The sequence below is a fragment of the Mustela nivalis genome (assembly GCF_964662115.1).
Source record: "Mustela nivalis genome assembly, chromosome: 2".
In the NCBI taxonomy this organism is placed as follows: Eukaryota; Metazoa; Chordata; class Mammalia; order Carnivora; family Mustelidae; genus Mustela; species Mustela nivalis.
The window spans coordinates 119,197,729-119,224,085 of record NC_139021.1 but is presented as its reverse complement, the minus strand read 5'-3'; the positions used below and the strand labels follow the sequence as shown (position 1 = coordinate 119,224,085).

The following is a 26,357-nucleotide window of genomic DNA, read 5'->3' as shown; positions in this document are numbered from 1 at the left end:
TTTCAAGTCTGTATTTACAATATAGTTTGTAAACATTATACATAAGTATCATTGAAGGAAAAGAGGGAAAAATAGATTATGTATATTGTAAGACATGGCACATCATATTTCTAGTTTAAAAGCAAAATCAGCAATTTATTTCTAACCCAGTATCATCCATTATATTTAATTATAGTTATTAATTAGAATTTTACTATTTTGATCATTTTGGTTGTTACTAATCTATAGATTTGTCTCTGACTATAGTTGTGTAAGCACCTTTTACAAAAGGAGTTTAAATATACTCTGTATTTGCACAAATAACAGTAAAATAAAATGGAGGTACAAAATTAGAGTTTATTTAAAAATATATAATCCAAGTTTGAAAATATTTCTACATGAGTACTATAATAATAATATTCAGGGAGCACCTGGGTGGCTTGGTGGGCTAAAGCCTCTGCCTTCTGCTTGGGTCATGATCCGAGGATCCTGGGATTGAGCCCCCTCTTGGGCTCTCTGCTCAGCGGGGAGCCTACTTGTGATCTCTGTCTGTCAAATAAATAAATAAATAAAATCTTTAAAAGAAAGAAAGAGAATATTCACATTTGTAACATGTCTTACAGTTGAAAAAATGCTATTAAATCATCTTATTAGTCTCGCAGTTTCAGCTTGCAGAGATTTTCTGTTGTGCGTGTGTTGTCAGTACAATTGATATGACCTTTCTCAGGTTCACTCACTGGTCACATGGAAATAATAGCTGTTTCCATACATTTACAGGTTTATTTTGCCACTCAAGGGATTTATAATGATAGTAAGCAGGTGAAAGCACTGTGTTTAGGCAGTGCACTTGTGGGAAACTGTGGGTCTTTTAGAGTGCCTCAACTTACCAAATGGGAGACACTGTAAATGAGGAAGATCACAGAAGGAAGAGAAAATCGCCTCACTGCCTGGGAAGGTTGGTTATTTTGTTTTGTAATTTTGCCCTGTGACCTTCTAGAGGTGGTATTGATTCTTTGCAGCTTAACTCTCAGGAAAGATGTATGAAGAAGGAAACCATTTCAAGGGATTTACTCAATTTGCATACCATTAAACTGATCCTGGCTCCTGGGGGAATTACAGAAAAGCCCCATTCTTTGAAAACATTCTTTCCTCTTATTTTCATTGATGGTACTGATTTCTCCATCTGTAAAAGGAGCTTTTGAAATTCTGAAATTCTAAATTATGATGTTAGCTTAACGTATGGAAGAAAATGAGTTTGCTACTCAACTATAATGAGTTTATATTTCAAAGAAAACATTTATTTTTTATTTGGTGATTGAGATTCTGCATATTCCCAAAGGCTTGTTTTTACTAAAGCTCATTTCACTTTGTGGATTTGTGGGTGGGAATGTACTTTTATAGGAGCTGATTGCTTGCGAGGCTTTAGCCTCGAGTCACAAAAGTGGAAATGGGAACTGCACATCATGATGGAGTGGGTGATTGTCAGCAGGGGTAGGAACCATTGACCACCGCTGGTCGGATCACAGACAGACTCCTTAAATGTGGTCAGATCACCAGCAGCGCTGAATGGATGGGAATTACTTTCGTTGAGATATTCCATCTTATTTGAAAACCAGCGGATGTGTTGGGAAGAGAACCTGAGTCCCAATAATTAGTTCGTCTGTTCTTTCATTCACTCAGTTTATGGAGTTGCTGTATCTGTAGAGGGTCTATCGGAGCAAGACAAGATGGTGAGCATCCCTGGCCTTGAGCATCCACAGTCCACAGGTAGTGAAAACATATGTGTTTTCATAGAGATGGGGTCATTGCCACCCATTGGTGATCACTGACATGGGGCCTGACAGTCGATTTGGGGCAGTGACTTCTGGGCTGAAATGTGAGAATGAGTTGAATGAGTTACGCAGGTGAATTTGTTGAAGGAATGGGTTCCATACAGAGACAAAACATTCATATTCTTACACAACCTTCTCTTTCCTGCTTCTGTATGTTTTAACCATATTATATGGGGATTTACATGGGGACCCATATAAGACAGACTCTAGAATGTGGTAACTGTTCAGTAAGTGCTGACTTGTGTTCTTGTCACCATCAGTGTCTTTATCATCAAAATCGCATGTATCTTTATGCAGCAAGAATGATAACACTTCAGAATTCCTTTGGCAATGGATTGTCACAGTAAAGTTAGAGGTGTTACTTAAATTATTTTCATAGAAGTGTGTATAGTAGGTGTGTGAATATCGCAGTGGGTAGCAGTGACATTAGGTCTCTGTGTGGAGATAATCCAGTATCAAGAAGTGCTTAAGTACCATCAAGAAGTGCTTAAGAGTCTGAAGTTCAGCAACAGAAAGGTCCTGGTTCCTGGGTGGCTTTGCCAGTGACTTGCACTGGGATTTGTAGCAATTTGTAGCAATTACATTTCTGTATGCTTCAATTTAACTGCAAAATGGGTATAGTTATAGTTCACATTCAGTAAATAGTTTTGAGAGTAAGAGGAATCACTCAAGGAGAGAACATCAAACTCTGTCTGGCCCATAGTCTTGAGTTGGAATATTTATTATTACTTCTTTTTCTTTTTTTTTCAATACTCAGTTAATACATTAATTAAATGATTAAAAAAGACTTCCAAAGCTACCACTGACCTAAGTAGCTCCCAAACATCACCTCCCAATAGCATCTGGGATAGCATCAGCATACTTCTTTTGGGAGGATGTGAGCATTCATCCTATAGCAGGTACTAATATGGTAACAATTCACATAATAGCAGAAGCAGATATATTTAGTTGGATTTTATTCAGGCAGATCCCACAGTGCTAATTATTTTGTGATACTCCCAGTGGTCCAAAGATTAGAATCCCATTGAGGATGACCTGCTTGGGGCTAAGCTGCCACATGTTGTGTTCTTTGGTGCCGAGACACCCGACGGAAGTTCAGTGAGAAAACTCAGACTGGGGCTGACGATGCTTTCAGCACACATGCTTGATGATGAAGGTCAAATAATGTGGTTTTCTGTTGACAGTGTATGAAGGGACAGAGGAGAAGCCATTTATGGAGAAATTTCACTCATTTAAGGGGAAAAGAGGGTTTAGTTTTATTGCATTATAGACTATAGATACTTTTGTGACTTCATTTCCAAAGAAAATGTCTCTTCCACTTCACAGCCACTTTCTTAGTGTGGGGGTGTCCTGGACGTCCTTCCGTGACCAAATACTATATACTGACCTTCGGGTCTCACCAGGGCCATGAGAATGGGTGTGGCCACCGTAGTCAGCTTCCTACAGTTCAGTTAGGATCACGCCATCCTCTTGTTCAAAAACCTTCAAAAGCTCCTCTAATTATTTTTTTTCTCATAGCCCAAGATTCAGTCTCTCGAAATTTCATGATAGCCCTGGTGTTCTCATTATTTTCTTATCCTGTCTTCCATGGCACAGCTTCATGGTTCCACTTACCCCATATGCTGTTTGTTTTTTCAACTCTGTGTGCTGTTTTCACTGAAGGAAGACTGCACTTTACCTCTGTCCATGAGTTAACACTTCCTTCATCTTTTGAAGCCAAGGCCAGAATTCTCTTTGTGTAGTGTATGCTGACTTTTGTGGTAAAAACGTATACAGCTTCCTCAACAGTGGCTTTAAACTTCTAGGATAACATTTCTGTTCATGTACCTGTTGATTCTTTGAGTCTGAATCATGGTCTTTATTTTGAATTCCTTCAGGTTACAAAACTAGAGTCTTCTTAGCAGAACTAGCTCTGCAGTCCAAAATGCACCTTTGTACATAGTAGATACTCAGCAAATAATACACATTTGCTGAAAAAACATGGCCATTTGTAATGAGCTGATTCATATCTGAAATATATTTGGCTAACATGTTGTAAAATATTTACTTAGGGACCATCTCAACTATGACTGCATTGGTAATTCCTGCCCCCTCTATGGGAAGAATACCAATGATGTCCAATAAAATGTTACTGCATAATGCTGAATAGAGTTACAGGGACTCTGAGGACTTGAATGTACAAAGACTTTTAATGATCACATCATAAATATTACAGAATATATCTTTAAGCTTCAGATGATAAAAATAAATAGATTTTTAAAATGTTTACCAGACGGTGGATCTTCTTGACCCACTGCTAATTAAATAGGTTGGAAGAACACATTTTATTCCCTTGGTTAAATTTGTTCCTCTCATATTCACCTTACAGTTAATAGGAACTTCTCTCAGAAAAAAGAGTGCATTACTAAGGCATTGAATCAATCAGTTGAATCAATATAGTGGGGTTTTGAATAAAAATGATAGATGCTCCTATTTATGAGTAAAATATATTATTGAAATAAAAGCTTCATATAAAAACAAAGGGAGATGGGGCGCCTGGGTGGCTCAGTGGATTAAGCCGCTGCCTTCGGCTCAGGTCATGATCTCAGGGTCCTGGGATCGAGTCCCGCATCGGGCTCTCTGCTCAGCAGGGAGCCTGCTTCCCTCTCTCTCTCTCTGGCTGCCTCTCTGTCTACTTGTGATTTCTCTCTGTCAAATAAATAAATCTTTAAAAAAAAAAACAAAGGGAGAAAAGTATGACACTGTACTATATGGTTCACAGATTCTGAATTTCAGTACTTTAAGACATGAGAATGTCCAGATTATTTTTGAAATGTGTCACAAAAAATGTGTTGCTCTGAGTGAATTTTCAAAGTTTGCAAACATTTTGCCTTTTAATAAATAAGAACAATTACCATGATTCAAATACAGACCTTACCTGAATTTTAAAACAAGTGGTTGTATTTTTGAAAAGGAAGAATTATAGGCAGCTTTCAATGCATCATAACCAAAAGAACATTGAGAAACACTGAGAGATACCATTTTTCTTGCCCCTCAATTCCTTCAAAAGGCTGTGCTTGCCAAAACAGATGACAGGGTTTATCGAGCAATTACCATTCACATAGAGGATACTACAAAAGTAGAAAATATATTCTTCCATTTGGCATTGTTTATAGTTTGTTAGAAGTACTGGAAAAATAGTAACAGGAAAAATAATAAAATTTCATAAAAGAGTAAATAATTTGCTATGTACAGTGTATAGGATGCAATTATCTATATCTGAAGACAGAAAAATACAGCACTTAAGCCATGTGGACTAACTTTATGCCTTATCATGATTAGAAATGAAAAAACAGTAAGAGGAAAAGTAAGGAAAGATAAAATGAAACTTCTGTACCCAGAATTCAGTATGTTAGCCTCCATAGACTGTGATTCATGTGTCCCACTAAAATATAAGCTTCATTAATCCAAGGATTCCAGGTATTTCATTTACCTCTGTGTAGGTCAGACCTTGGGGTGTCTGACGCAAACTAGGCAATCAGGAGCAGCTCATTGCATGAATGAATGAGTGGGAATGAGTGAGTGTTATGAAGGCTCGCGATGGGGTTGTGTCTTTCCACAGTATCCGCCTTCTTCAGTGATAGAGCAAGGCTGACACGACAAGAAAGCAGTTCAGGATTCCAAACTGAGTGGTGTTTCGCCACGTGATTACACCTGGCTTCTTACATAGCCCACAAAGCAGGACAGAAGAAAAAACACACAGCAAGCAAGATAACCGGTTGGAAGGGAAGGAACCAAATGCAAAGTCAGTCTGTGGGCACGAGGTGGGCATAGGCTTCAGTTGGTCCAGGACAGCTCTCCACACTGGCAGCTTCTGACCTGGAAACAGGAAAGGGTCTCGTTCTGTTCAGAGTTTCATCAGGCAGAGCCTTCAGCAGCAGCTGCCCTTTAGAAGTGGTCAGATAGAGGGGTCAGGTCTGAGGCATCTGACAGCTTGCTGCTCAAATCCTCCCCTTTATAAAGGGATGTAATCAGTTTTGGGTCCCTGAAGCCCTCCTCTCCTGCTATGTATCAGTTCTGGGGCGTCCTCAGCCAGTGCTGGTCTCAGCAACACCTCTGGTACCTTACTAGCTTGCGTCATTGCTAACACAGGCCTCTGCATGATGCAAGCGACACCATCTTGCTCTCACCTGAGTGGATGGTTTACTTAATGCACTGAACCCATAAATTTCCTTTTTTTTTTTTTTTTTTCCTTACGAGAGAGAGAGAGTATATGCACATGAGCAGGTGGGTGGGGAGAAGGGCAGAGGGAGAGAGAATCTCAAGCAGACTCCATGCTGAGTGAGGAGCTCAATGCAGGGCTCAATCCCACAACTCTGAGATCATGACCTTAGCTGAAATCAAGAGTTTGACACTTAACTGACTGAGCCACCAGATGTCCCTCATGAATTTACTTATAAGTGTTCCTTATTTTGGCTTTACTTTCTCTGTCCTGGACAATACAGTTTCTGCCTCTCTGTTGTTAACACAATTAAACACGTTGGCCAGTGGAGAAGGTGGCTCTGATGTGCGGTAGCCTATGTAAGCCAGCCAAAATCTCAGCCAGTCAGTGCACTAAATCCCAGAGAACAAAACCCAAGAAAACCAATCACAGACAGCCAGCTAATCGGGCTTTCCCAACGAGGGCAGATGCTGAAGGTATGGCCAAGCAAATGAGGACATTGCTTTGCTCCCCCATCTCTTCTTTGAGCCCCCTTCCCCATCAGCTCCTGTCAGTAGAGGGCTCCTAACCATGTTTGGTTCGGGACTACTCGGATGAAATCTGTGTATGCTCAGATAAACTCTTAAAAGTTTAATGTTCTCAGTATATACTTTTAACAGCATCTTCTCCAATATAATCTGCTTTTTAATTTCACCTAAGAATGTCCCCACTTTAAAATCCCAGTCCCAGTGTTACCCTCCTATGATTCTTCCAAGTCACTAAATTCACAAGAGAATATTAAAGAATAGAGTGGAAAAATAATATTATATAGGTAGGTTAGTAAGATTTTTTTCCTTTTTTTCCCTTTTTTTTATCATTTGTGTTTTCTTCCCGTACATTTGATTAGGATTCATGACAGTTTGGGTGTGTCAGACACTTTGGATGTGTTCATGTTAAAATATGGCATGAACTGCTTTTTGCCTTAGGATTTCTGACCATTCTAAGAGAGGGAGTTTAGAGATTACTGAGCTATGTAGAAGCTTTCTGCAAACTCATGGACACAGGGGTTGCAATCTCAAGGAAGTAAGACCTAACTAAAGTTCAGAAGCTTTGCAAGGGAACTCTGAACACCATATCCAGAGACTAAGTGTGTACTGAATGTAGTTCAGCCCTCGTAACAAAGCAAAACTGGACTCTCTAACTGGTAAAGGTCACACAGGTTCCTAGGCATACATGGCAAATAGATGAATATTGTGAGAGAGAAAAACATCATCTTAGACCAAAAATTATCTCTAAACTCCTATCTATAGTATATCATGCACAGTCATAAATTTAAAAAGACCAACTAGTAGAAAATCAAGACAAAATATAGAAAAGAGAAACAGACATGAAAATGATTGAGATATAAGACTTTTGTTGGTATACAAACTTGAGCTGGCTCCTTATATCCTTACCCTTTTATAATAGATGTTTCCTGAGTCTGGCTGGATTCAGAGACCTTTTTCTAGTGACCAAATTGTGGTAAAGGGGATGTGATTCCCTAGTGGGATTAGGAGGTAGGAAGAGTGTGACTTCTTTCTTGGCTACCCATGTCATTCTTGGCTACTCTCTGCTATGCTCACTGTGAGGGAAGCCAGTTGCCATCTTCTGATCTGCTCTATGGGGAGTACCATGCGACAGGGAAGGACTGTCTTCACTCTGTAGTGGTTAACCATGTCCTGCCACTAGCTACTTAAATGAGCCACTTCCTCTCTTGAACCTTGAGATGGCTCCAGTCCCAGCCAGCCCTTCAGTTCAGCCCTGGGAGAGACACTGAGACACTGAGCACTGAATGCAAGACCCATAGAGCCTTTTTGAGAATTCATGTTTGTTATTTTAAGCTGCTAAAAGTTGAGGTAATTTGTTAAGCAGCAATAGGTAATAGAAACTTTTAAACAATATCTAAGAATCAGACTCAATGTAGTCAATGAAAGAAAGATATGATGCTCAAGTCCAGCAGCAAGTGAGAGTACTTGACTAGATGAAAATTATAAAGTCTGATTAACGTGTTGTATCACATTGATTGATTTACAAATATTGAACAGCACTTGCATCCCTGGGATAAATCCCACTTAATCAGGTTGAATGAATTTTTTTTAATGTATTTTTGGATCAGTTTGCTAATATTTTGTTGAGGATTTTTGCAGCTCTGTTCATCAAAGATATTGGCTTGTTTTCTTTTGTTATAGAGTCTTTATCTAGTTTGTGTTCAGGGTAATGCTAACCTCATAGAATGAATTTGGAAGCTTTCCTTCCTCTTCTATTTTTTTGAATAGTTCGAGAAAAATAACTATTAATTCTTATTTGCATGATTGGTATAATTTGTCTCTGAAGCCATCTGGCCCAGACCTTTGTTTGTTGCAAGTGTTTTGATTATCCATTTAATCTCATTGCTGCTAATTAGTCTGTTTAAATCTTCTATTTCTTCCTGACTCAGTTTTAGAATACTACAGATATTGAAATGATTAGAAGGTGGTCACAAGTACGCTGAGCTTAGGGGAAACTGACTTTTGAAAAGGGGGAAGAGATTTGGGTGAAATTTGTTTTAGGTGTGTTTTTTGCCTGAGGGTAAATCCAGTCCATACTCTATAAGGCCATTCAACTTCACACAGAAAGTCTTGGTGCCACTGGACTGAGAAGTGAAATGATGGGTTTCAGGGTGTCAAAGCTGCTGAACAGTGAATGGGAAGTTCTGGAAATGAGGAAGGCACCCTAATCTGCTTATAAGTTGAAAACATAGCATTAGCCAATTTCTGAACCACTCACAAAGGAGATGACTCCAAGTAGAAAGTGCACATGAAAGCTCAAAAAACTTCACCAAAATTCCAGCTGCTGCCCACTGCAAAGGAAGCATTCTACAATTAGTCAAGCCAACCCAACTTTCTGCTGTCAGTAGCCTGCCCAGAATCTTCATAACATGTCCTCCTCAATATTTAGTACACAATAAAATTACTGGAGTTGAGAAGAGAATAAAAATTGGAAACATAGATAAAAAGGGTAATCCATAGTACCTTTGCCCTAGAAACTTGAGATGTGTGAATTAAGAGATTTGATCTTAACACCAATATACTTTCAGAGAGTTAATGCAATATATGATAATGACTGACAAGCAGGTTGAGAGTCTCAGAACAGAGAAAACCAAAAATAGAACAAATGGAAATTCAAGAACTGAAAAATACATCATCAAAAAAAAAAAAAAATCATGTGAATTTCCTCAAAAGAGACTTTTGACAGCAACGAAAGAGAGGAAATTTGATGAATCAGTAGAAATTATTTAGTCTAATGAATGGGAAGAAAACATAAAAGTTTCATGTATTTTTTGTTTGTTTGTTTTATAAAAAAGAAGAAAAGCGGGATGCCTGGGTGGCCTAGTTGGTTAAGCATCTGCCTTTGGCTTGGGTCATGGTTCCAGGGTCCTGGGATGGAGTCCCACATCAGGCTCCCTACTTCTCTTTCTGCCTGCTGCTCTCCCTGCTTGTACACTCTCTTTCTCTCTGACAAATAAATAAATAAAATACTTAAAAAAATAAAATGAAGAAAAATGCCATGTGTCTTGGTGAACCTTCACCTGCTTACAGATTTCATTTCTGATGACTTACTGTTGAGGTGTCACTGGATTTCAAATGGCATTCTCAGGCATCTGTGTAGAGAACTAACATTTAGAAGAAACATCTGTACTAGTAACACACAGTCAAGGGTCATCTGTGTTTAGGTCAGTTTCTGAGTCATGGGTATGAATGAAATCACTTGGGAGGAGCCAGCATCAGATGAAAAAGGAGAGGACTTAGGACTAAAGGTTGAGATGTCCCATATTTAAAAACTGAAGACAACAGGCCTGTCAGAAGTTCTGCTCAGAACTTACCCCAGAGAAGTGACCAGGAGGATGCAGAGAATCGGGGGTGTTGTGCTTTCGCCCTGGAACACCCATATGATTGAAGTGTCATCCCTGTTTAACAGTTAAATAAACCAGATTTCAAGGTGATTCATAATTTTCCCAGTTCCATTCAATGATTTTGAGTTGTAGGTACATTTTAGCCCACGGTTTTTTTGAGAACTGTTTTATTACCACAATGGTTTATTGCTTATAATTATTACCATGAAGTGGACTTTCAGGAATTGGTGGAGAACAGGTTTGGATTCAAAGTATCAGAGGGGATTTAGCTAAGGACACAGGTTTGAAGATAGCATTTCTTGAAACTATCTTATTCAGTGTATCTTCTCCAAGAGCCCCACAAAATGGCCAACAGACGGCAGCCACCTAATAGATATTTGTCAAGGGAAGAGATGAATGGATAATATAAGCTAAATGATAAAGGTAGAGTAGGTTAAGTGAATATATTCAATACATATGTAAATACAAATTTAACAGTAATGGATTACTAGTCATAAACTGTATTTATGCATAGTGTCACCTAACATATTTTACTCATAAAACATGTAGAACTTTAAGGAGAAGATGTAGAACAAATTGCAACTTGGCATTATTTCTCAAAGTGCCAATAATTTCAATGCTGCTCTTAAAATTGAGCCTGAGACCATTATTACCATACAGCCCCCAACCATGTTGTAGCATAACTAGGAAGATTATTTCATCTGTCTTAGTGATCACTGGCAGTCTTCAGAATCTTTGCTAAGAGCAAATCAACTGTGCAACAATTTATATCAATTATTTAGAGCAGTGGAATGGCTAGAATATCAGTCTTTGAAAAATAGGATTGAAGAGCCAGAATCCTTAGAGCAGGACTTTGTTCTATGAGAAATATTATTCATAATTTTAAAAATCCTAAGCAAATGATATTTGAGAATATGCATGAATGGTAGAAAGTATAAATATTAATTGAGGCTGAGGAGTATTAATCCTTGATAATTAGTATTCTTCCATTGTATCAATCAGGGATGAATCTAAAATTCTATAATCCAAAATACACCAAGATGCAAAGGCTCTAACAGGATAGTTTTGTTTTGTGTTTTTTTGTTTTTGGTTTTTTTTTTTTCTTTTTTTTTTTGGTCATGTAATAGCATGGAGATGAGGAGAGCAGGTTCCCAAAACAGCTCTTTATCATGAGGTCATGCAGAAACTGACTTACTCACTTTCCTTGAAAGACTTGTCCTCATCGACATATGAAGCTAGGTCACCTTTGTACCCACATTCCAGACTGGAGAAAGGACAAGTGCATGGAAAATAAGTGACTTCTTTTCAAGAAAGTTAATGGGGAAATTCTGCTGCGCAGTTCTGCTCATATTCTATTTATTGAGAAAATAGTCTAGGTATTATTAGTTCGTAACTGGTTAGCTATATGCCCAGCCACTATTCTATTTTAAAAGAAATATATCCACAGAGTGACTTTCCAAATATTGGTTCTTACCTTCTCCCCGTATAAAACACACACAAAAAATGATGGCAGAATGTTTGTGTCTCCTCCCAAATTCAGGCACCAGAGTGCTAACACTCAGGGTGGCTGTATTTGGAGGTGAGATCTCTAGGGAAGTAATTAAAGTTAAATGCGATCATAAGGCTGGGGCCCTGATCCAGTTGGAATGTTATTCTCATAGGAGGAGGTATTAGAGTCTCTCTTGTTCTTTCTTCCACACACACACACCAAGAAAGACTGTGGGAGGACATGATGAGAAAGTGAGCATCTGCAGGACAGGAAGAGAATTTTCACCAGAAAGAGAATCCACTAGAATCTTGATTTTGGATTTCTAGCCTCCAGAATTGTGAGAAAATTAATTTACATTATTTAAGCCACCCATCTGTGGTATTTTGTTACGTAGTCCAAGCTGACTAATATATACACACACGTTCACAGACACACACACACACACACACACACACACACAATTACTATTCAGGAAGAAAGAATGGAAAACACATAACAGTAGTCCAGATAAGTTGTAAAATGCACTTGGGCAGGATTTCTGTCCTGGCTTAGAATACTTTCCTTGGGCATCCCCTCTGGGCTTTGTAAATTGTCCTTTCACCAAGGCACTCAGAAAGATACTGATGAAGAGAATGCTTAAACCCTTCCAAAATGCAATAATGGACGTCCTTGAAAACTATTCGGAACAAAGACAGGAGATACTGCTGTTGCAGTGGGCTTCTCAGTTCACTAGAAATGGTTGGATTCTAGGGTGGCCGTGACATTTAGTCAAGAGACAAGGAGAGTGTGATTCCTGTAGCATGTTATGGTACCAAACAGATAATCTTTTTGGTTTGACCCACAAGGATCTTCAGGAGTATCTAGTTGATCATGATGTCGTGTAGGACTAAAGTGGATGGGAAGCATCTTTAAATCTTAGTTAATAGAAAAGTTTAACAAAAAAGTTCTTTTGGTTAGAGTTCTCTCTCCTGTCCTTCAATGCCCACTTTATTTTATTTTAATTAACATATAATGTATTACTTGCTTCAGGTGTACAGGTATGTGACTCATCAGTCTTACACATTTCACAGCACTCACCATAACACATACCTCCCCAATGTCCATCCCCCAGCTACCCTATCCCTACCTCCTCACCCCCCAGCAACGCTCAGTTTATTTCCTGAGATTAAGAGTCTCTTATGGTTTTTCTCCCTCTTGATCCCATCTTGTTTCATTTTTTTCCCTCCCTATCCCCCACAACCCCCCACCCTTCCTCTCAAATTCGTCATATCAGAGAGATCATATAATTGTCTTTCTGATTGACTTATTTCGCTTAGCATAATACCCTCTAGTTCTATCCACATCGTTGCAAATGGCAAGATTTCACTTTTCGATGGCTGCATAGTATTCTATTGTGTGTGTGTGTGTGTGTGTGTGTGTGTGTGTGTGTATATATACACACCACATCTTCTTTATCCATTCATCTGTTGATGGACATCTAGGTTCTTTCCATAGTTTGGCTATTGTGGACATAGCTGCTATAAATATTCGGGTGCACATGCCCCTTTGTATCACTACATTTGTATCTTTAGGGTAAATACCCAGTAGTGTGATTGCTGGGTTGTATGGTAGCTCTATTTTCAACTTTTCGAGGAACCTCTATACTGTTTACCAGAGTGGCTGCACCAGCTTGCATTCCCACCAACAGCGTAGGAAAGTTCCCCTTTCTCCGCATCCTCTCCAACATCTTTTGTTTCCCCGCTTGTTAATTTTAGCCATTCTGACCAGAGTGAGGTGGTGTCTCGTTGTGGTTTTGATTTGTATTTCCCTGATGCCAAGTGATTTTGAGTACTTTTTTGTGTGTCTGTTGTCCATCTGGATGTCTTCTTTGCAGAAATGTCTGTTCATGTCTTCTGCCCATTTCTTGATTGGATTATTTGTTCTTTGGGTGTTGAGCTTCATAAGTTATTTATAAATTTTGGATACTAGCCCTTTATCTGATATGTCATTTGAAAATATCTTCTCCCATTCTGTCAGTTGTCTGTTGGTTTTGTTGACTGTTTCCTTTGCCATGCAAAAGCTTTTGATCTTGAAGTTCTATAGTTCATTTTTGCCCTCACTTCCCTTGCCTTTGGCAATGTTTCTAGGAAGAATTTGCTGCAGCTGAGATCGAAGAGGTTATTACCTGTGTTCTCTTAAAGGACTTTGATGGATTCCTGTCTCACATTGCATTCTTTCATCCATTTTGAGTCTAATTTTGTGTGTGGTCTCATTCTTATGCTTGTGGCTGTCCAATTTTCCCAATACCATTTTTTGAAGAGACTGTCTTTTTTCCATTTGATCTTCTTTCCTGCTTTGTTGACGACTAATTGACCAAAGAGTTGAGGGTCCATTTCTGGGCTCTCTATTTTGTTCCATGGATTTATGTGTCTGTTTTTGTGCCAGTACCATACTGTCTTGATGATGACAGCTTTGTAATAGAGGTTGAAGTCTGGAATTGTGATCCTGTCAACTTTGGTTATCTTTTTCAACATTCCTCTGGCTATTCGGGGTCTTTTCTGGTTCCATATAAATTTTAAGATTATTTGTTCCATTTCTTTGAAAAAATTTGATAGTGTTTTGATAGGGATTATCAATGCACACTTTATTTTTTTTAAAGATTTTATTTATTTTTTATTGGACAGATAGAGATCACAAGTAGGCAGATTGGCAAGCAGAGAGAGAGGAGGAAGCAGGCTCCCTGCTGAGCAGAGAGCCCGATGCGGGGCTCGATCCCAGGACCCTGGGATCATGACCTGAGCCGAAGGCAGAGGCTTTAACCCACTGAGCCACCCAGGCGCCCCTCAATGCACACTTTAGATAGGATCTTCATATTGGTGATAAAATCTGTGCATTGTGGACTAAAATTTAAGGAAGAGTCATGGGAATTCCTAGAACTTTCCCTAAGTATTAGAATTGTAACCCTAAAGATACACCCCATCCCTGTGGAATCACCAGCATTAATTTTGCTCTCAAAGACTTGAAAAGTGTAGATTGAATGATTCTTCATGCATCTCATTTCGGCTTACTGTTGGATCTCCATTGAAGTTGGGTGAGTCTTGGAGAAGGTCTGAGTGGTGGCATAAATTGTAAGTGCTTTTCGAGTTGGGTTCATATGTGGGGCCAACCCACACATATTTGTTGCTATCATTTTGGCAGATTCTTTCTTCTCTGTCTCAGTGAACAGAGAACACCACGCAGTTTGCTACACACTAGAGACAGAGGTTCTCATGTGAGGGGTCCACATATCTTCTCAGTGTTCTGTGCAGCAGGCCTTGAAGTGCTCTGTGGGCCCCCTGGGAGGCCCTGAGACCTTTTTGTGATGTCTGTCTTTAACATAAAGGCTATTTTTATAAAAATATGGACATGCTTGTACCTGTTTGTTCTATTACTATTTCACTGAAGGTACAAAACTGGGCAAAGCTGCCGCAGTTAGTAGTGATGGTTCATGGGATGCACTTGTAGGAACAAAGTTGTTTCTTCTAGCAGCCTGAACTGACAAAGACATGTGTTAGTCACAGTTTCATCAAATGTTTGTATTTTTAGAGGCTAAATGTAAAAGAGACATTGATCTGTCCAAGACGGTAGATTCAAGTAAAAAGTATATTATGGAGGTCTTTGTGGTAGTATAATGGCAGGAGGAAATGAACCAGGGACAAGAAAAGCTAATTTATGTGAGTATCATTAATATGAAATAAAATTGTAATGGGAAGAAACATTTGAAAAACTCAGAACAAAATACATTTGATTTGATACCACTGTAACACAGATCCAATTTTTATATAAATATTTTCATTAACCCTAACCCCTTAAATTAATTTCAAAAGATACATAATTATCACTTGCTCACATAAATCCAAGTTGATCCATTCTGAGCCAATAAAAGCAGTTCAAGAAATAGTCATGCTTTGAATGGAACTAACATTCAAATCTCAGCTTTTGGCAGAATTCAGAATCCATGTGTATTATCTTGAGAATACGTAGAGAGCTTATTTGAGAATAGATATTAAGAAGAATTTATTTGAGAATAAATAATATCAAGAGCCTATTTGAGAATAAATACTAAGAAGCTTTCAACTGCTAGCCTGCACTTTAAACACACGTTTTTGTGCTTGGTGACCAGATGGCACTTCTGATGTCAAACCGTCTGAACACTTTGGCGTGAAATGACCACTCCTTACATTCACCATTGTCCTGCTCTTTATCCTTTGACGTGCAGGTAACTTGAAAGGGCTCATAGTTTGCTTTTCTGTCCATTGATACTCTCAGCAAAATGACAAGGGTTGCAAACAAACTCCAAATCTTTTCAGTTTCCACAGGAAAGAGTCAATGCTCACAAAATCTGATTCCTCAGCCTCATAGAGCTGGTGAATGGGAATGCTCCAAGTCCAACCCAGGCTTTCCAAAGTGTGTGCATTCCTCTGCACAGATGTTCCGTGTTCAGGAGCAGTAAGCTTCCTGAGTTCAAAGAGATGACATAAACTGAAGAGTGTCTGCTCTGTAATCCAAAGAGAGGTTTTGAAAAACGTGAAATCCAGCAAGTATGTCTCACACAAATCAGCCTCAGAAAAGCAATGATAGAAATGTATTTCTCAAGTTGTTTTTAGGATTTGAAAATATGGATCCATTTTCCTTTCAATAAAAATAGGACTTTTGGGTGCTTGTGTGTCTTAGTTAAGTATCTGCCTTTGGCTCAGGTCATGATCCCAGGGTCCTGGAATCGAGCTCCACATCGGGCTTCCTGCTCAGTGGGGCATCTACTTCTCCCTCTGCCTTTGCTGCTCTATCTTTCTCTGTCAAATAAATAAATAAAATCTTAATAAAAAATAGGAAATTTTATGGACCGAAAATAGTAAAAGAAGACAATCTGAGAAGTCTTTAGGAAATTGTGATTTCTTATGCCTGTGTTTTGAGTGATTCTACAATAATTATTACAGGAGGGAATGTCAGCCTTGAGCTTCTGTCTGAAATCCAAACCACTTGACATGTGTGATTGGACAGTTGAAAGAGAATTTGGAAAGTCAGATTGTTTTCCCTTCCAAAGCCAGATGTCTGAAGTATTTACAGGCTTATAAATATGATTCTAAAATCTCCTGTCTATCCAGAAGTGTAGTGCTTATATCTCATCAGTTTTCAAGAGTGTCTTCACCAGTCTCCATTCTGTGCTTTTTACCTCTCAGAGCTCTTCCCCTGAAATCATTTTCAGCCTTCCAGGACTGTGAGAGGGTGGGTGCTGTAGACTACAGTCAGGTCACATTCTCTAGGTCTTTAGGGGAGTTGTTCAGAGTCAGGGTCCACAACTTCTACAGTAAACTGCTGTGCGTGTAGAGACTGTCAATCTTATTTCAAGCAAAAATTAAAAAGAAAAAAAAAAAGGAAGGATAAGTAAAATAGTCTCTGCTTAGATTATAGAAAAAGTAAAAGGCAGGAGAATGGGTAAGTTTGTTAAAGTGTTTCTGTGCTATATTACGGGCACAGATACTCCATATTCAAAGATACTCTTTTTTATTTTTTTATACTTAATTTTATAAGTTATCTATAATATTTTTCAAAAGAAAGTATCACCACATACCACACACGCCACATTAGGAGGATGGCAAAAGTCTAAAATACTAGCACCGGTGAACGCTGACGAGGATGTGGGACCACAGGGACTTGCACTCACCGCTGCTCCAAGAGCAAAATGGTGCAGCCTCTTTGGAAGACTAGTTTCCAACAGGACTGAACAGACTCTTGCCACACAGCCCGCAACTGTGCTCTTTGACAGTTCCTGAAGGAGAAAAAACACATCCATGCAGACATCTGTGCGTGGATTACCATCATCAACGAAGACGGTAGGTTAGTGGGTGATTCAGGGGTGCAGTGAGAAGGCCTTCAGGAGCGCCCAGTGTGCACCAGGAAGGAAGGAAGACTGGGAAGCTCTGTGTGCCTTCATAGCTTGACCTTCTGGAAGACACGAGACTGTGGAGACAGTGAAAGACCAGTGGATGCCAGGGGCTGGGGCGGGAGAGAGAAATGGGTAAAGACAAGGGATCCTTAGGCAGGGCAGTGATTGTGTATGACTCTGTAAGGGTGGGTGTGTGTCTTTACACATTTTCAAACCCCACAGATGGCATGACCGCAAGAATGAACACTAGAATAAAGTACAGCCTGTTGGTGATAAGTATGTGCTTGGCTTGGCTCATCAGTTGTAACAAAGCAGTGTGGGTGTGTGTGGCTAACGCAAAAGACTGTGTGTGTGCATGGGGTTAGATGGACGGCATCCTGGGCTCCAGGGTGTCAGAAACCCTGACCTGCTTGGAACAATAGTGTGTAGATTTAAAAACATTCACAGCATTTCAGAGACTAAATATTCCAAGGCAAAAAAAGAAAAATGAAAAGAGGAGTCATTTGGACTATGAGCGTATTTTTATTTAATTCAAGGTCAGAGGAAGCGAAGCTTGAGTCTGGGAGACTGTGGACTCTGAGAAACAAACTTGAGGGTTTGGGAGGGGAGAGGGTAAGGGGTTGGGTGCCTGGTGGTGGGTATTAAGGAGGGACATATTGCATGGAGCACTGGGTGTGGTGCATAAACAATGAATTTTGGAACACTGAAAAAAATCAAATGAAGTTGAGTTAAAAAAAAAAAAAAAGGTCAGGGGCGCCTGGGTGGCTCAGTGGGTTAAAGCCTCTGCCTTCGGCTCAGGTCATGATCTCAGGGTCCTGGGGTCGAGCCCCGCATCGGGAGCCTGCTTCCTCCTCTCTGCCTGCCTGTCTGCCTACTTGTGATCTCTATCTGTCAAATAAATTAATTAATTAATTAAAAAAAAAAAAGGTCAAAGTATTTCAACTCTATGACTTAAAATTTTTAATCAGTCTTAGGGGAGTACTTTTGTCATCTTAGTTGTATCATTGTATGAAAAGCTTTTAAAAATATGTTCAAGTAAGATGTTCTATAAATTTGCTTATTCTTTATACTGATTTAATATTGAAATATTAGCTGAAAATTTGTTCTGTTCTTACACTTAATCATTAGAAGTTCAACTGTTGTCTTTAAAATAGAAGAATGCTTTGGGATATCTGGGTGCCTCAGTCCGTTCAGCGCCTGCTCTCAGCTCAGTTCTTGATCCCAGGGTTCTGGGAGTGAGTACTGCATTGGGCTCCTTGCTCAGTGGGGAGCCTGCTTCTCCCTTTCCCTCTGCCTGAGACTCCCCTTGCTCCCTCATGTTTGCTCTCTCTCTCTGTCAAATAAACAAATAAAATCTCTTAAAAAATAGAAGAATGTGTAAAACTTGTCTTGAATATTAAAGACTTCGGTAGCAAGTGTTTGCTGGCTATAATTACTGTGCCTATACTTACCATTTTTAGAGACAGTTCCTTTTCTTTCCTTTTTAAAATAGACTATAATTATTCTTATCAAGTCCTTATACATTCCATTCTAGAAAACACTAATTTGCCACTGGACCAAGCTATATTTTTAGAGCTTATTTAAGATACAGTTATAGAACATTACCAGACTACATGAAATATTATTCTCCAAATTGTCCTCCTCATTCATTTTTTTAAATAATTTCATTTCATTTTTGATATTATTCCTGAGTAGAATGACCATTTTACCATGCACTCATGACTACTCTGGTGTTAAACTAACAAGAGATTAAGTGATACATTTCCCAAAATAATTGTACAAATAATCAACAGTCTGTAGCAATGGCAATTTTTTTTTTTTTTTTTTACCATTTTCTCTATCCAAAGTCCTGTTTATATGGTTATTCAGATTACTGGATAAGGCCCAGCCAATAATTTTAAGAAAGTACAAATAAACTGACTTGGTATTTATATTTAGTATCTCCTTAGGATTTCTTTTTTTTTCTCATGAAAACCCAGTTATAGAGATCTTAAAACTTCCTGTTGATCCTATTTTGTTCAGCACACAGCTTTGGCAAATTGAAACAGTGAGGATTTCGCTACGTTTGGATAGTAGGATTTCCATATAATACTGGAAATATTTTTTTTCTGATGCAATGCCAAAAAAATTATTAATCTTTCTTAAATTTTAATAGCAACACATTATATGGATGTCACTGTTATATACAGAAAGAATAAAAATACAAATAAAATTCTTTCTATATATAGATATGTCAAATTTGAAGGCCAAGAGAATTCAGGTCATTATTTACACTTCTTGAAAATCTGTAGTGTAGTAGAAACTAATTTAGCTCTGGTATGATCTGTAAACTTGGTTTAAGAAAGGAGAACCCAGTGTTTTTGTCAAACAGTCTTGAGACCGGCCTTGCTGTTCTTATGAATGTGTAACTCAGTGCACACCTCTTCCCAGTGCTGATGCTTTTGGGCCACCAAACTGGAATAAAGATTGAACGTCTCTTGTATGAACATGAGTATTGCAAAAAACCTTGAAATTACTGAATTGTTGAAAACAGTGATACATAATAAATTAGGTTTCCTTATTAGAAAAAATAGCATGCATAATATTAGTAATTGAAAAATAAATGTGTCAAGGGGTGCCTGGGTGGCTCAGTTATTAAGCCTCTGCCTTCGGTCAGGTCATGATCCCAGGGTCCTGGGATTGAGCCCCACATGGGCTCCCTGGTCAGTGGGGAGCCTGCTTCTCCCCCTCCCACTGCCCCTGCTTGTGTTCCCTCTCTCGCTATGTCTCTCTCTGTCAAATAAATAAATAAACAAACAAACAAATAAATAAATAAATGTGTCAACACTTAAATCTATGTAAATAATCGTTCTGACATGAAATCTATGTTTATCTAGTCAATACTCATGTTTATTTGAATATATGGTCAGTATAGGATTTTTTAAAATGTACTCTTACCATGCTTCTTCCAAACATTTAAAAGTAGTATTGGGGCACCTGGGTGGCTCCATTGGTTAAGCGTCTGCCTTTGGCTCAGGTCATGATCCTGGGTCCTGGGATTAAGTTGCACACCGGGCTTCCCTGCTCAGCAGGAAGTCTGCTTCACCCTCTGCCTGCCTCTCCGCCAACCCCACTTTGGCTCTCTCTCTCTCTCTCTCTTAAAAAACAAACAAACAACAACAACAACAACAACAAAAACTTTAAAAATATAATATCAGTGAGTTTATAAACCACATTTAAGTAAGTAGATCTTACCCAATTTTGGTCTCATTCCTTCTTTATGTAAAAAGACAATTGCTGTTACATACAAAATCACAGTAGTTTTAAAATTTTGGTTTCAATTTTACTTTTCTTCTTATTCAACTTTTTGGTATGACAAACTAAATACATGAAAATGTGACATAACAGGACCGTAAACACCTAGGCCTCCCACCCAGACTCGCTGGCTACGGACAGCTTCCCACATCCACTGACTGCCTCTATTTTTATGTGTCTGTCTGTTCACATGTTCACCTCCCTTCCTGTCCATTTATCCCTGTATTATTTTTAAACTAAATTGCATTTCTGCAGACCAGTACTCTAACCACTAAGCTATGGAGCCAAGATAAGTGTCATTTTTTTTTTTTTTAAAGATTTTATTCATTTACTTGAGAGAGAGAGAGCATGAGAGGGGAGAGGTTCAAAGGGAGAAGCAAACTCCCTGCTGAGCAGGGAGCCCAGGGTGGGACTCGATCCAATCCTCAGACTCCAGGATTATGACCTGAGCCAAAGGCAGTGGCTTAGCCAACTGAGCCACCCAGGCGCTCCGTAAATTGCATCTAATATGGTGACATAAGGCAGAACATGTTTAATAAAGTAACTCTTAGGACATAGTAAACAGGTCACCTAACTTTCTATAGAAGTGAAAAGCAACAAACCACTGGATGTCCATATTCAAAAAGTAAAAATGGAATTTGATCCAGACCAGACACCTTGTATGAAAAATAATGAATTCTAGAAACTAGAAACATTTGCACATTATATATCTAATCATCTCAGAATGACTAAAATTAAAAACATTTAGCATAACAAATGTTGGCTAAGATGTAGAGGAACTAAAACTTTCATATACTGCCCCTGAGATTAACTGGTTAAATGGTTCAGTTCAATTATAAAACAGCTTGGGTTTCTTAAAAAAAATTAATAATCATATAGTATGCATTTTTATTACATATATATGTTTTTTAGAATTCTTTTATTTTTAAGATTTTATTTATTTATTTGACAGACAGAGATTACAAGTAAGCAGAGAGGCAGGCAGAGAGAGGAGGAAGCAGGCTCCCTGCTGAGCAGAGAGCCGGGTGTGGGGCTCGATCCCAGGACCCTGGGATCATGACCTGAGCCAAAGGCAGAGGCTTTAACCCACTGAGCCACCCAGGTGCCCCATTACATATATTTTTAAATCTAAATGTCTTAAGTTTTTAAAAAGTATTTATTTATTTATTTATTTTTAGAGAGAGAGCGAGCGAGTACAATTGGGAAGGGCAGAGGGAGAGAGAAACTCCAAGGATATGGGGCTCGATCTCATGACCTTGAGGTCATGACCTGAGCTTAAAACCAAGAGTCAAACTCTCAACTGACTGCACCCCCCAGTGCCTCAAATCTAAATGTTTTAACTCATCGTTTAGTGAGCTTTTTATGGAAGTGCCCAATAATGCTTTTATTTTCTTTGCTATAAGTAACACTATTCAGTAGAACTTTTTGCAATAATAATATTTTCTTTAGGGACACTGTTCAGTGGTAGCCACTAGCTACTTGTGGTCATTGAGCACTTGAAAGGGGTTAGTTTACAGAATGACTTAGATTTTAATTTTTAAAAATTTAAATAGCTACACAGGCTAATTACTACTGTATTCAACAAGACCTCTGTTATGTTCTGTTTTTATAACTCTGCCAAAATATTTAACTCTTTCACTGTGGATCCGCTTTCAGAGTGTTTCCCATTTTTGGTAAATATTAATATTGCTGATGTAAATACTGTTGTGCATCATATTTTACATGGATGCGTATATACCTGTGTTATGGAATGCCACTTCAGTAGATTATGCTGAACAGTGTCCAGAGTGTGTGTTGGAGTCACACGGCACAGCCTGGGGAAGCCTCACATACTCAGACCTGTTGTCAGTGTTGGGCTTGACAAGCATGGCCAACTAGTGTGGTTTGGGTCCTCCTATTGCGCAGGCATAGTACCCTACATGACATTTTGTCACACTGACAATGAAGCCATTAAGTTTCCAGAGTGTGTGTGCTATACCAGTATAGCTTTCACCTTAAATTGGCAATTATTAAATTTTCATTTCTTTTTAATAATTCTTTTAGTAATCCTTCATAATGTGTGAATAAATTCACCTAAGTTCCTGTACTCAGGGATATTTTAAAATTCATTTTCTTGTTATATTTTTATTACTTTATTAACTGCATAATGTTTAATTTTCATCTGATTATTTTTGAGGTCTTTGTATCTCACTGTCCTATCTGAAAATGAGTTACAAAGGGTCTTTACATAATTTTGTACATTTTGCTCTGCTTTGATAGGGGCCATGGTTTTCTCTGTTATTCTAATAATGGAATAAACCTTAACTAATTGCAGACACAGCACGCAGAGCTTGACAGCCTTACAGAGAGCAAGGACACTGGCCAGTTGGTCATTTTCCCCATCACTCTGTACTCCCATTGGTGACAGCACTCACAGTGCTCTGGTTCTCTTTCATCACAAGATTATCAGAGTCATCTCAAGACATTTGATTTGTGTATTTATCATTCATCTTGAACTTACTGGCAACTATTGAAAATAGTTAAAAATCCCAAGTGAAACAAACTTCTAGTAGGTTAAAGTCTGATGGGGTAGTAATAATACTGTAAGGGAAACAACATGTGTAAATTATATTGAAATTCAGAGAAATTAGAGTTTTCCGTACACTCCATTATTTAACCAGGTTCTAACTCTACATTTGTAAGTTATGGATAAAAAGAACACTCATCATAACACAGTGCTGTGAGGACTAAATGAGAAAGACGTGTAGAGTGCCTCAGACAGTTCTTGGTATTTGGTAGACACTTGTAAACAGCGGTCTTTCCTGTGGCATTGCTAACCCTTGTAACAGCACCACCAACAACATGGATATTAGGATGCTTACATTTGAGGGGATTGGACAGACCTAGCAGGAGCAATTGGTTGGATTGTTCTGCTGGGGCTGCCATAACTGAAGGCCATGGTGGCTTAAACAAGAGAAGTTAGTTCCCCAGAGTTCTGGAGGCTGAAAGTCTGAGGTCAGGGCCAGGAAGGCTGGGTTCTCATAGAGATCCTCTTCCAGTCTTACCCTGCGGCTGCTTCCCACCTTCTTCCTGGGCCCTTGTGTAGCAGGGAAAGATGGTGAGCAGACTTGCTGGTGACTCTTCTCCTAAGGGCACTAATCCCATCACTCTTCTCCTAAGGGCACTAATCCCATCACCAGGATCCCATTCTCATGATCTCATGTAGACCTCATCATCCCCAGATCCCCATCTCCAAACACCATCACATTGGAGGTTAAGACTTTAGTGTGTGACTAAGGGTCATGGACACAATTCAGTGCATAGCAGTGGTTATACTGAATTCTCTAGGATCCATTAAATGTAGAATTTTGGTTTATGGAATGTAGGCGTGGGGGAGACCTTCTGTAAGGACTGAAGTGGGAAGACAGGAACAAATCAGATGAAGTTGTCTGTTGTAGAAAATGTTACCTAATGGCCTCACGTCCTTGAGTGATTGTGGTGGCAATATCAGAAGTATCAATAACCACAGTAGTCCTAGCAGTCTGCATTGATCCAGTATCTCCTGGTTACCTGTGACCAAGGGGGCCCTCTCGTTCCCCTTAGCTTGATTAAACTTGTCTCTGTTCTGACTTCCTTGTCATTCTAGCCACCAGAGAGTCTGTGTGCAAACCAGTGAGGTATCTCCCCTCCCTTTTTCTGAGAGTATTTACTTTAAAAAACTTGGAAACCCTTCCTCTTTTTCAAGAAGTCAGTCTTTTTAAAAAGCCTCTTGTCATTTATACAGCCCAGGACTGTCTTTCTCAAGGATCTATAGGCTGTCCCTTTGAATGTCATCACCAAGGAAGGTAAAGGGTATCCCACCCTTTGAGTTGAGTTCAGACTCCAATCTGGCCTTGTTCTCCTATTGAAATAACCTTGAATGTAAAAGCTTCCCTCCTGTCATGTATTGTTTAATGAAACTTTTTCTTCGACACCTGTCACTGTAGTATTTTATTGACATAGAGTACTAGTCAATTATATCGTCATCCTAGCAGTCCTGGGAATGAAAAACTTATATTGTTCCCTTTTTCAAAATTGGGAACATGGAGGTGGATTCAAAGAACTGAAGGCAAGTACCCCAGGTCACACATATAGAAAAAGAAGAAGCCGGCTCTTGGATCTTAGCAAATTCATCCCACTGACTCTGCTGACTCTGTGCCACTTCCTTTCTGATCCCTGGTTGTACTGGAAGAGGCACAGTGATTGGGGGACTGCTCTAGCACTTACTTCCCCATTCAGTTGCCAGCAGCTCTCACCCAGGTCCCCATCCCACAGTCAGCCAATTATCTCCTAGGCATGTAGCTCACATACACACACTCAGACTTGAGGACCCTTCTTGCCTATTTCCTTGCTCAAGTTGCCTGGGAACTTTCCCTAGAATCTGGTGCTGTCCACACCACAACAGCTGTTTGGTGGAGGGGAGAAGTGACTTGTGCTGTAATGTGCATGTGGTTTCATTTTTCATTAAAAAAAATGAAACTAACACAGGTTTGGATGAATTAGTGTTTGATATCGATTCACACAACTGGCCTCATGCACAGCTACTTCTAATCATGTAATGATAAATCTGAGATACATTTACAAGGAGTGTATTTCAGATATAGAAGATGGGGCAGGATGTCACATTTATGGAAAATAGTAATTAGGTTATGAAGTGTACATGGATGTCAACTGGATTACAGAGTCAGGGATTCCATTAAAATGGAAGCCAGGAGTCTATATATTGGTTAGCTCTGATGTTTAAGAAGGGGGGTTGGTCTCCTGTCATAAGCAGCATAAGTACTTGACCTCAGTAAACATGGAAAATCATTCTGAGCTGAGAGCCTAATGAGTTAAGTAAGATAACCACAATAAATAAATAGCACTCATAATAAAAAAAAGTATTTAGATGGTGTGAGATAGACTGTATATTTTAGCTTTGTGAGTCAAAATAAGAGTTACTTTTTCCTTATCACATAGTCTATGCTTATTTAAAATTTTTGATACAGTTGAGTTTCCTTAAGGGCATACCTCTCTAAAAGATGTTATATCATATAGTTTATTTAGAAATTTTTTAAAAAGATTCTATTTATTGTTTTGATAGACAGAGATCACAAGTAGGCAGAGAGGCAGGCAGAGAGCGGGGGAGGGGCAGAGAGCCTGATGCAGGGCTCAATCCCAGGGCCTTGAGATCATGACCTGAGCCAAAGGCAGAGGCTTTAACCCACTGAGTCACCCAGGCACCCCGATTATTTAGAAATTTTTAAGAGTAATGTGATGTTTGTCCCTTAAAGTAAATGCCAAAAAGGCGTATGTTTATGAGATACTTTCCTTTCTCTTCCAATGTGATTGCTAACTACCAACACTATTGATATCTGCGAATCATTTTAGGGCGTGAACACCAAGAGTCAGATTCTGATTAGTACATCTTAATGCTTGCCCAGATTTGAGTGAGGAATCTTTATCTCCATGGTATCATTTGTATTCAGTTCACCTATTGGCATTTATCCTGGATGTTGACTCACCCTCCAAAGGAAATTATCAGTTCAGGAGAAAAATGGGGGCTTAAGCTCCCACTGAAAAGCATAAAGCTCCTCTCCCAGGAAAGGAGCTTCAGCCAGAGCACTTAATTCCTGCTTGATCATTTGACAAAGAACAAATTTAAGGCTGGCGACTTAACAGAGAATAGATTTTTTTCCATCAGTGGTACAACTCAAGACGTTGTTCATGATATTTAAACTACATGGGAG

General features: G+C 39.0%; 1 protein-coding gene across 1 annotated transcript in view; it reads left to right on the top strand.

The window, feature by feature from the left end:
* ZWINT (ZW10 interacting kinetochore protein) overlaps positions 1-26,357 on the top strand; it is a 512,035-nt gene that overhangs the window by 308,807 nt on the left and 176,871 nt on the right. The window lies entirely within an intron of this gene.